Here is a 12,142-nt window from a genome sequence, read left to right on the forward strand (position 1 = left end):
CTGAAACACACACAGTACCGCCTACTGGCTGCGTCGGTCCATGCACGCGGAGCCTGAGCGACCCGACACCGTTGTTCCCTCACTTCGCAAGCTCAGTCTTATTCAAACGTCCAGAGAAAGTATTTCAGGTATTCGACCGCGAAGCTGTTTTGTTATAATGATTATGTTTATTTAACACGCATTTAAATTAAAGCAGTTGTACGACAGGCAGTTTAAAGCTTTACATGAGAAAAACCGCCCGGAAGAGTTTTCAGTGTATTCAAATCCTTGCCACAATATTATTATGTAACTGCGTAACAAATAGTGATCATTTTCCTAACATATAAAGCGTAATAATAACAATAATAGTTATTATAATTCTAAAGTGGAAAGACGTGTATAAGATAGAGACGAGTAAATGCAAAAGGACCTCAATGTCAGTATTTTAATACTTTTCAGTGTTTTTTACACAAGTTGTTTAAAACATCGTTTTTATTTCCTTGTTTGGTCTTTTGTTAAAAAAAAGCCCAAATGTTGAGTGAAATGTTACGCTCATTGTTTGTGATTATGATTTTTCCCTATTAACGCTAAACATCGCTCCATTAATTTGTCCCTCAAGGGTTTAGCATTTGACTGTGACACAGCATTCATGAACAGAACACGTTGCAAACACGTTTTTCAGACCTTTCCCCCATTTTGACACTTGCACATCAGGTTTTTACTCCTCGAGCAGATCGTCTTTAAATGTGGTTCTTTACGCAACCTTCAGAACATCGTCCCACCTCCAAACGGAGGCATTTTACTGCAGCTCATAAATCGTGAACATTCAAGTGTAGATTATCCTCAGAGATTTCATGTTTGCCTTTTTTTCTTGGAAAGAGGCTCTGCACCTTAAATGCCCGTAGATGGACTGACAGTGTGTTCCAGCTTAACGTGAGTTAATTAATGCAGAAGGTGGAAAATGTTTAGTAGAACCTGAACAGTGGAGTAAAACAGCGCCGCGTTACGAGCGCTAATAGGATTTAAACGCTGTGAAAAGCTTACTTTCATCTGTAAGTAGTCCTGAACAGTTGCTCGGGACATTCCAGGCTGCAGGTTTTTAGGCTACATGTTGATCAACCTCGTAAAATCAGACTGCATGGGTTTCACTTATATCTAAAATCTATCACACGACAGTTCCCTAAATAACAGTGAACAAATAAAAAAGGAAGAAAGCGACCAGAGCAGAGGAGCAAAAATAAAGGCCGTGTGGATCCGAGCAGCAAGAAGAGGCCGAGAACAACAAAGTGTTTGTTCTCTGAAGAATTACACTCACAATTGTTCTCCATGTGCCACGAAATTGACTTTATTAAAGCCTCTTTGCAAGTAATAACCTGGCAACCTAATACCGCGGATTCAGATCGGAGCAGAGCACCTCCAAAAACACTTGTAACTGAATTCCCGAACCGTAAGAGGATTTCCCGTTTAGGATCCCACTCGTTAACAAGCGTGGATGATGATGACGTAGCCCCCACGCTGACATTGCGTGGGTCCAGCTAACAGTTACCAGCCACCATGAGATGGGCCCGTGGCAAAGCGCGAGGTTTCCAACCTGCGTCTGACTGGTGTCGGTGTCAGGTCGCAGAAACGAGCTCGTTCCTCGTCGCCCGCAGCAGCAACGCAACGCTTCCTCTTCGTTAAGCGCCTCACAGAGGCATGTTCAGCGTCTCCTAATCACCGATGGCACGGCTGCCTTGAAAGGTACGTGATGCAATGAACAACTTGACCTCGGCGGGAGCCGCTGCATTAACTCTTTCACGGTACTTCATCTACTACGAGAAGTAGTGAAACCGCAAACCTAAACATGTGTTCTATTCAGTAACACTGAAGGAAACGTAGTGCAAAGTGGAATCTGAATTAGAGAAGATTATACCAGCATAATAATGTCTGAGAAATACAATAAAGTATTAATCAGTATCATAAAGTAATTTTACTCCCCTACTTAAATCCTACTTAGTATTTTTTCCAGCTCTATCTATTACTTTGCTTGTACAGTGTTAAATGTAAAGTTGATATTAAATCATGAGTCTCGTTAACTGCTTCCACAGATGATCCTTTCTGCCTCCCGACGACCTTCATCTGGGGTCCAATAATCCAGATGAGGCTGTAATCCAGTATCATTATCAGTGCACGTTTGTCCTGACGAGAATCCCCGTCCGAATGCGAATGCTCATCATTATACTGGAACCATAATGGGCCACTGTGGCCATGCAAGCTGCTGAGGTCAAAGCCGTGGCCCAGAATGCAGCAGTGTATACGAGGTCAGGAAGGTCCAGACATCTTAGGTCGGCCTTAAAGGAGGGCAGTCAACCAGAAGGCCCCTTTATGCCACGCTGAGCGAGGAGCTATTGACCAATTTGTCTGATTTTTAGTCCCTCCCGCGACCCCATGCGCTCCGTCTGCGCCGCCGTGTTATTTCCCTTTGTCTTTCGCATTCAAACGTTTAAATTTAAACCCGCCGGATGAGAGCGCGGCCTCAGTAGTAGGTCAGGCTGAGTCGCTGCGTGAAAACAGACCCCTGTGCCCCCGCTGTCACTAAGCAGGAACGCAGCTCATACCTGCTCAGAACCCCCAAAAAGAACACTCTGGAGAACAACCATCCAAACTGACACATACTTCTCCCACCTAATCCCTATTAGGCCTCAGCTGGCTGCACCCAGAGCCCACTTCATGGGGAAAAAGCAAAAGGCATTGTGGGAGCTGTTTGGTTTATTGCAAAAGCTTTTGCAGCCGCGCACAAAATCCCGCTAACAAAAATCTCTTTCTTGTTTTTGGTTCTGTGTGGATTTTATCTCTCAGCCCTCTAATCTAAACACAATCGAGGCTCGGCTGGAACAAACTATTAATGCCTGTTTGTTTAACCCTTGAATGGCAAATTAACCCCTGTTAGAAGCAGCTTGTCAGCTCAGCACAAAAGGAGGCTGAGCGCGACGCTGCAGCCGCATGGCCTCGACCAGAGCCGAGCATCTTCTTCAACCACCAAAAAGACGTTTTAAACCAACGTCTCAAATGAAGCTTTGTACCATTATTCAAACGGCCACGGGACCTTTCCTTCGCACTATTAAAGCGACTATGTTGGTCACATGCGATGAACAACAGATGAACAGCAGGTACAATAAACGTGTCTGGGGGTGGGGGTGGGGTGAAGGATGGAGCTCCTCTGATGGATTAAAGGCCCACTACAAAAAACTGAGGCTTAAGGGACATGAGATCAATGGAAAAACATCAGGCCCTTGTAATACCACTAATGTCTTTAGCTGAGCCAGGAACTGGTGTCAAGCGTCAACGTTGGGTCTGATTTTCAGGATCATTCCAGCTAAATATTAATCACACACAAAGTTGTCATTGACTTGTATGTTACTGTATGTGTTTCTTCCAGCACGCTCTGTCCGACCCAGGACGTCCATGCTCAGCTTGGTTTTTACCCACACACTCAAATAAATGTTTGTAAGGCAGAGAAAAGGGGGACACGGCGCCGAAGACGCAGGAGTGGAGGGATCGCGTGAGGAAGAAGCAGAGCTCTCAAGGTAGCAGCAGAGTGCACCGCCCCCGAGGTCAAAGCACTTCTGTCATATTAGCTTATACACATGGTCCATATTTTTCAATAAATCATGTCCCTGAAGGACGAACTCTGAGCCGCAGCCAGTCCTGCTGCTGCTCAACTGCAGTTAATGAGGTCATGTGAGGTTCCAATTTTGATAAACTCCACTTAAAGTTGGAGAGGATTCTAATAATTGTATTAGTAGAAGATTATTTTTCAATGTTTAATTGTACGGAGTATAAAATAAATATAAATAAGATTCATCTGCAGGTAATTTTACACATGCAAATATGATAAAACGTTACTACTACTGCTACTAAAATACTATAATAATCTACTCTTGGAGTCTGAGGACCTCCTGGTTAAAGATACATGCAGAGAGACAGACCATGCAAACGATGAAAGATGAAAGAGTTCGGCGCTAATGTTGCCTGCAGGACACGTTTCGACACAAAGTCCTGGGTTCCCTCCTCTTGTCACGCACGTCCTGCTGCCATGGGAAGCACAGCCCAGTCTGATGAAGAGACAAGGATCAGAGGAACCGAATGATGGTGTCCTTCTTTAATCAAGCTCGTGCATCACGTCGGTGTAGAGTGACAGCATCTGTGAGCAAATAAGGAGCAGTTTGTTGAAAAAGACGCAGATGTTGTGATTTGTGGTCATTTACACGTTGATCTCTCAAGTTATGTATTTATATGTTTATTTGCAACAGACGCTGCGTCTTATTTTATAAACTCTGTAAGTAGTCGCTTTTTAACTTTTTTATGAAAACATTTCATATTTTCAGAATAGGTTGGTGTTCGTTCTCAACTTCTTTAACACAACTTCTTCAGTCAGTCTCAGCAAATACATAATACTTATTAGAAAACAAACAAGGACTTGTTGGGAAGCAGACCCACCGAATTAAAAAGATTAAGAATTAAAACTATACAACATATGAATAAAAACAAACTAAGATTTTTTTAAATCACTACAGTGCGTAGATTTTCTGCCGTGAAAAATAACATTTCTTTCTTTTATTTTTTATAGAATGCAGCAAAACATTCGCTGTTTGAAATTAAATTAAAAACATTTAAATAGGAAGTCTTTTCACCAACTAGTAGTTCCAAAAACAACATTAAACCCTTATTAACTTATAATATACACGTGATTAAAGCTACAATAAATGTCTTTAGTGTAAACATGGGATTTTAAAAAACGAAATTAGACTAAATATAGAAGGATTGTATTTTTACACTTTATCAACTTATTTATTATTACTAATATTTTATTAACGTATTTTCAAAGTTTTTAAGACACACCATTCACCACATGTGTAAGACTTAACTCCTTAGTTTTCAATCGTGTTCATAATTAAATAGTTTATATTATTATTGTCATTATTATTATTATTTTTATTATTATCATTATTATTATTATTATGTTATTATTTTATTATTATTATCATTATTATTATCACTAAGATTAATAAGAATAAGAATAATCTGTGTAAAGAAAACGCTCTCCTGTTTACACACTATTGTAATAAAGTCAGGAAATTCAGAAAGACGGAGAAAAGAGGTGTCTGACTTATGAAGAAAACGCCATCTTCATACGCTCCCAATTAAAAAGAAAACAAGTACACACAGTTATGAGCACGTCACATTTCGCAAGCAGTTAAAGGCCTTATTCACCAGAAAGATGCTTTTATGTCCACGTGTTCCCAGTTAGAGCAAATCAACAGCTTTTGTTTTGTATGAAATCTTCAATGCACGCGCTTCATATTCTCCACCACTGCCGCAGTCTTTGTGTTAATCATTTCGATGCTGTGACATGAAAGAAACGGGCTAATAGTTTCAGAGGAGGTGAGGGAGGGAGGTCACTGCAGCGCCCGCAGGCTCTGAGGCCTAAAACTCGGCTTGGTGTTACGTGCGGATGTGGAAACGCAGAGCGAGACACTGTCATGTGCAGCCTGTTTGTGATCAGCGCTCTCCTGCGTTCTCTCACTGCGTTTGATGAGCTTAATGCGTGTCTACATAACGATTAAGGAAAGTCATGAGCTAAATGTGAACACAGCTGAACATCATTAATACAAACACGAAGTTAGTCATCGCTCATGTTAAGTACATGAACCACATGCTCACCTCCGTCCAACGTCCTCAACACACGATTCAAGAGTCAAATTGCTGCAGTTTGGTAGTTCCACATTCAACCAACAGGGGGCAGCAACCACCGCACTACGGTGGAGGACAGTGCGTTTAATAGTTGTTTTTATTATGAAAGTTTGCCTGCTGTTTACATTTGTTTACAACGGTTACCTTGTGTTTAGCTCTACGATTTGTTTGGCCCAAATATTAATATGTTATGCTTTTAGGCCGTTTGAATTTAAAATCTGAACTAGACATTCAAAATATCAGAACCTTATTCTTAGATATTTTCAAAACATCTATATATACAAATAAAATAAATGTATAAATTAAACGTATATATGGAATATTAAGGGTGCCATGTCTGTAAGACTTCACCTCCCGGGGATAATACTGCATGGATTCGATCTGTGACAGCATCCTCTAGTCAGTAGATGGCAGCGTTAGTCTAGAGACAGACTCAAGACCTCTGGGACCGAGTTACTTCAACAGGAGACAGAAACGTTTTAGTATTTACTCTGTAGAGAACAGATTTATAATAATAATATTGATATAAATAAATTGAATAAATATTGATAATATTGCTATATAGGTTGAAACTAAATGTTTGTGCGTTATTTTATATAAATGAATTATATATAAATTATATATGTATACTGTGTATATACAGTATAATTAGAGTATACATATGATGTACTATAATATAATATAAATATTAGTATAATATTTCTATATATTATAGAGTAATAAGCTGAAATACTTAATTCTGAAATGTTTAAAATTAGATTTTAGGCCTAAATTCTTCTAGTGCCCAGCAACAAGTCAGGTTGTGAGTCCATAAACTGATTTGTATTGTGGAGACTGAGTCGTGATCACTTGAGGTGTTCACTCTAAGCTGGAGCAGTGAGAAGTGACAGGGTCAAATGAGAAGCCAGTCGTCGAGAACAGGAGCTGTCACCGAAATCCCCAGAAGAAAACAAATAAGGCCGTTCCACCCTGAGTGGCCGGTTTTCCTCTGCGGAAGCAACACCTGCCTGGATTGATGGTGCCTGATAACTCTGCACGGCAGCGTGGACGCACAGTGAGTGCGTGGCTAAAGTTGAGGATGTGTTTAGACCCTTGTGCATAATGTACAGCTTAATTCATCACCAGGAGACAGAGGGCTCCTCCACGCACACACTCCCCATGCTTTCTCTCACAGCATCAAATCAAATTAGTCCTTCAGAGGAGCTTAGATGGAGAATAGTGCTTGTCACGAGCTTCGAGAAAGTAACAGAGAGAAAAATGAATAATTACATAAGGCCATCACTTCTAAAGGAGAAACACTTTCATCATAATGCAAATTAGCGTTAGTGGGCTTTCATATGAACAGGATTCTTAAAATGTGCGGCGGCACCGGCGCTGCAAGGAGGCGGTTTCCTAGGAGTCCGCTTAGACCCGGTCATTTGCACCGCCTGCAGCCGCCGTGGTCCCTCAGCAGCGTTGGCAAATCATGTCCCTCTCCAACACAGACATCTGTATGGAACTAAGAAAAGGCTCGGCTGAGTGTGGACCGAACGGCTCAGACGCTCCATGAGTTACACAACTAGACGAACAAGTTCATCACAACTGTCACACGTCAACCTCTAATGGACAGACAAACCCATGAAAGGCAATAATGATCCATGCAGTGAGATAAAATAATAGAAGCATGAATTAGTAATTACATCAGGGAAACTAATCCTAAATACTTTATTGGTTTCACAATCTACAAAAGCCTGTTTTGATAAAAGCTGTATAGTTCAGATTGAGCCATCATCTAACAAACCCAAATGCTGAAAGTTTCGGCTGTGAAGAGTTTGAATTGTGGATGAACCTATTCCACGCACGCACGCACGCACGCACGCACGCGCACACAGACACACAGACACACACACACACGCACACGCACACGCACGCACGCACACACACACACACACACACACACACACACACACACACACACACACACACACACACACACACACACACACACAAGGAGTTGACATTAAACTGCCTGAACTGTCAAATATCATATCAAAAGCTATTGCGAAGGCTTGAGCCCTGGTGGACGCGCGTTTTCATCATCTGTGGGGGATTTGCCTCTGACACTGAACCTCTGTCTAACGGGATGAAGGAGTAAGACTTCTTTTATCTCCAGCGATGTCAAATTATTAAAGGCTCAGGCTGCGCGTCCGTCTGGTGCTCGAAGGTGATCGCCGGACTCTGAATCGCGTAAAATTCCCAGTAATCGAAGGGCTTTGTTACAAATGATACTGACTGAGTTAGTTTAACATTAGTTGTACCTCAGTGTCCTTTCAGTCGCTCTGGTGGGAACTTACAGTGAGTGAAACCCAGTGGATCCCAGTCAGAGGAAGACACCTGAACCGCTCTCAGGGTCCAGCGTCTGAAGGACAGAGGAACCAGCCGACGCGTCTTCGTTCAACGCTGCTCTCCACCAACCGCGGCTCCTGCAGCGTTAGGTGCATCCAGGAGCTGAATGGGAGGCGTGTCACAATGCATTAGCACCAGTCCAGTCTCCTCCACGGTCTTCAGGGAGAACAATACCACGCGCCCTTTGCGTCCTTATCAGCCTCCCACATGGTTCTGTGGCTCGGCCCGACTCCGTATTCAGACCCTGTCTGGTTTTAAACACAGAGGAAGGCGTGAGCTTGTAGTCTGTGGGGACGCGTGGATCCCTGCTCTCCCTGTCTAATGAACCCGTCCTCAGTAACAGGGCTGAAGAGGGAAAGTGGCACCGAATGGGAGCTCACTGTGCTCAGTGTAACCAGGCCCATATTGACCTACCTGATTCTGACCCACGTAATGAACGTGGAGGAAATGCGCCACGCGCCGATCAAATCAATCGATCACAACGACACCTTGGATTGTGTCGCTCTCCTCGGGCTTCTTCCCGTCGTCGCCGCCTTGTGTTCCTGTAATGGTTTGTGCTTTGCTGCAGTGATTTACTGGAAACAAGCTCTTTAAAGAAGCAAATGTGGTTTTCAGTGGTAAATTACTGCTATTCTGGGTAAATTCAAGGTTGTTCCTCGCACCAGCTTAAAAAGCCAGCTTTGATTTCACTGTAAACACACGAACGGCCCTTGTCAGCCAAGGTCCACATCAGTCTAGAAAGTAATAATAAGTCATAATTCTGAATACTTCCCATTTGAAGTGACACAGTCACTGCTTCGCTCTGTTTATGTGAACGTCTCGTTCTGACTAGAAATGTTCAGTCTTTGTGCTTTCATTAATTTTTATATTATCAGCTATGTGCAGATTTGTTTTTGTACCTTTCGCCTTTGCTCCATCCAAACTGCATTTGATCAAGCGTGTGAGAACGCCTCTGAGGGCTTTGCAGACTTGGACTAAAACATTCTTCCCCGAGTACAAACTGAGCTCTTTCTGCAGCGTCCACATTTAGGAAAGAACAAGGTTTTATCCTGGAAGGAGGATTTTTCAGTTTCTTACTGTCTTGATGATTTTACCTTGAGTGGTGCAGAAACTAATGAATATGTGGACGTGGCCCTTCTATTATCTGTACTTTGGATCTGTTAGGTGTTTGACCAGCTGAATGTCTGTGTGAGGTCTATGTTCTCCTCAGGTTCTCTTCAGGTTCTCTGGCTTCAAAACTATAGAAATAGAAACATTTGTCAGGAACTTTCACATCTCCATTAACAAAACTTCCTCCATTTGTACATTTCTGCTTCCTAGAATCCCCAAATCATTGGACAAATGTAAAATGCTGATTAATAATAATAAATAATCATTATCCGATGACGTTTCCTTGTTGCTTTTAATGCCTTGTTATTACCTGAGGGAATTAATATCACATTTTTAGCCGTCATTGGGCAAAGGTGGATGAAGACATTAAAGCGTGCACAGCATTATTCAGGTCTTTTATTCAACACATTTATCACAAGGACAATTACAATACGTCCAATTTACTGTCATTACTTTGCAGCTGAAATCTAATTTCTGTCACCTTCGCTTTGATGTAATTTGTGTGAAAATTGAGTGTGCGACATCAAAAGCTTCCTGCAGTAAACAGAGGCGTCACGACCGCGGGTTCTGGCTGTTCGCTCAGTCATTCATCGCCACGTGCAGCTGGCGCCGCGCGAAGCAGCGGGACGCGCGTGGAAAATGTGGGTGCAGAAGTGTAGAAGTTTGATAGGTACGACTTTGTCGATTGCTCGCTGACTGACAGCTAATCAAAAGTCGTGAAAGTGTTGCGTTCGGGAGACAAAAACATTTTTTTTTCTCCTCTCTTAAAGAGATTCAGAAATACAATTATTATCACCCCTGCCTTCTTCCACAGCATGGGAGGAATGAGGAGACGCTGCGAATGGAGCAGATGCAGGTTTTGGGAGGAGAGGCTGCTCTCCTTTCTACACGCGGCGGAGATGTAAAAATACCTCCTGCACTGCCTGCGACCCGTAATGGGGGAGGTGAGGCCGGGGTTAATTATTCCCTGGGTGCGATTTGAATTGCAGTAGTTTATGTGGCGACGTGCTACAGGCGTGAACCGGGCCGAGCCTTAAAAGCAGATCCATAAATATTCCTGATCATGAAAGCGCACTACGAGGCAACAAAGTGCTTATTTCTGCCCCGATCGGTTTTCGAACGTCGGACGAACGGCCCCCGCTGATGTCACAGGCCGCACCCACTGTGTCTCAGCAGCTGTGGAATATCCAGATGTGCTAGGTAACGCCTGGTGAGAGAGGAACAAAGCCGGAGTCTGGAGGAAACGCCGCGGAGCTGCTGACTGTGAAGCATGAAGCAAGAACCAGTGTGAACCGCACACCCGGGGAAACCAGCGCCGGAGCAGCCACAGCTCGACCAGGCCACAATTAAAGAGCAGCCTCTGCGGAATTAAAACATGTAGAAGTAAACTGGAGTAAGTTTTAAGTGGATTTGTGGCGACTTCAGCCTTCGGCCGGCTGATTTCCCCGGTGGCCTGGCCTGTAATATACAACATGATATTCAATTTGGGCTGGAGCAGTTGTTTCACTAGCAATAACTCTCAATGGAAGATGAGGCGGCGCGAGGCATGAGGCACTCCATTAAGAGGAAATCCCAGACCTGCCCTGAGCCCAGTTCCCATTAAAGCAGAACGCAGCCATTTGGCAAAAGTGCTGAATCAATAATTCCTCTGTGGTCCCAGCTGATTCCCGACCTTGTCTTCCAAACTCATTTGCAGTTTATTTGCCTGCGAAGGCGCGAGTCAACACATTCTCTCTGAAGGAGCCAGTTGGAAGCGATGCTGCGTGAGACGTGAGCACACGGCCGTCGACTGTGGATGGAGGCTTCGGGGCGCTTCCATCGGCGCCGCTCTCCGGCTCAGACTCTCGGACTCCTCGTCTCCTCCACCCGCTGCTGGAGGTACACACCGCGGCTAATCCGACGCACAACACAGCATGTGCTGTGTTGTGCGTCGGCCATAATTAGGACCTCATCAGCCGGGGCGGCACGAAACGAGACGTTTCACTCACCGACAGGTCACAACTGAACGGAGGAGTTCCACTTCCCTGCGCGTCTGAAACCCGGTGGTCGACTCTAAAAGGCTTCCGGCCTCATTGAACTTTCCCTGCGTGACGTTGACCCCGTGTGTTTTAACTCCACTGTTTCAGCAGCCTTGTATTGATCCATCCCTCGTCCCACTGGTGCCTCAGACCTTGTGTGAGTGTGGTGGTCCGTGTACTGATCAGTGTGCACATACACAGTGTGTGTATGCGTCCAGCTCCCTGCATATTGTAATCAGTGCGCTAAAGATGTACCAACACAAACGCACACCATTTGCTGGATATTTGTAGTCAGGCTTCGGACTCCTGCGCGTATTCTCTGGTGTAAAAGCAAACGCACAGACACATAAAACTGTCACATAATGAGACAATAAATGAAGTCTTCCTCCGTGTGCCCTCTCGCCCCCTGCACAAGTAATTATCAGCAGATTTACACAGGGTTCCAGGCTGTATTTATAATTATGAGTTAAGTTTGACAAGACTGTTGCCATGGAAAAGTGTCTCATTATGTATGATGGGATTTCAACCAGTGCTGCAGCAGAAGAGCGGATCTCTGGCGTCTTCCCTGGAAGAGCCCGAACAGAAGCCCATGAAGGTCTAGTGATGTCGGGGGGGGGCTGTTCAGCAAACTGCTCTAGGCCTCTGTTACACAGGCTCCTACCGTGAGGATGAACGAGGATGCGACAGGTGCCTGGCTGCTTAGTCGACCCTGCTGTGAAGTCATGTGATGCTGTTGGCGTCCTCCGTTCTCGGCGCCCCGTGTCGATGAGCTCAGGTGAGAGCGAGTGAAGCGAGGTTCAGGCCGATGCACGCTTGTCCCAGAGGAGCGAATTCATCGCCCAGTGAAGTGTAGATTCGGGCGTCGTCCCACTTTGATGCCGCTTCAGTGAACTCCACTGTGTTACATTAACGAGATG

This window comes from Betta splendens, chromosome 2 (genome assembly GCF_900634795.4).
Source record: "Betta splendens chromosome 2, fBetSpl5.4, whole genome shotgun sequence".
NCBI lineage: Eukaryota > Metazoa > Chordata > Actinopteri > Anabantiformes > Osphronemidae > Betta > Betta splendens.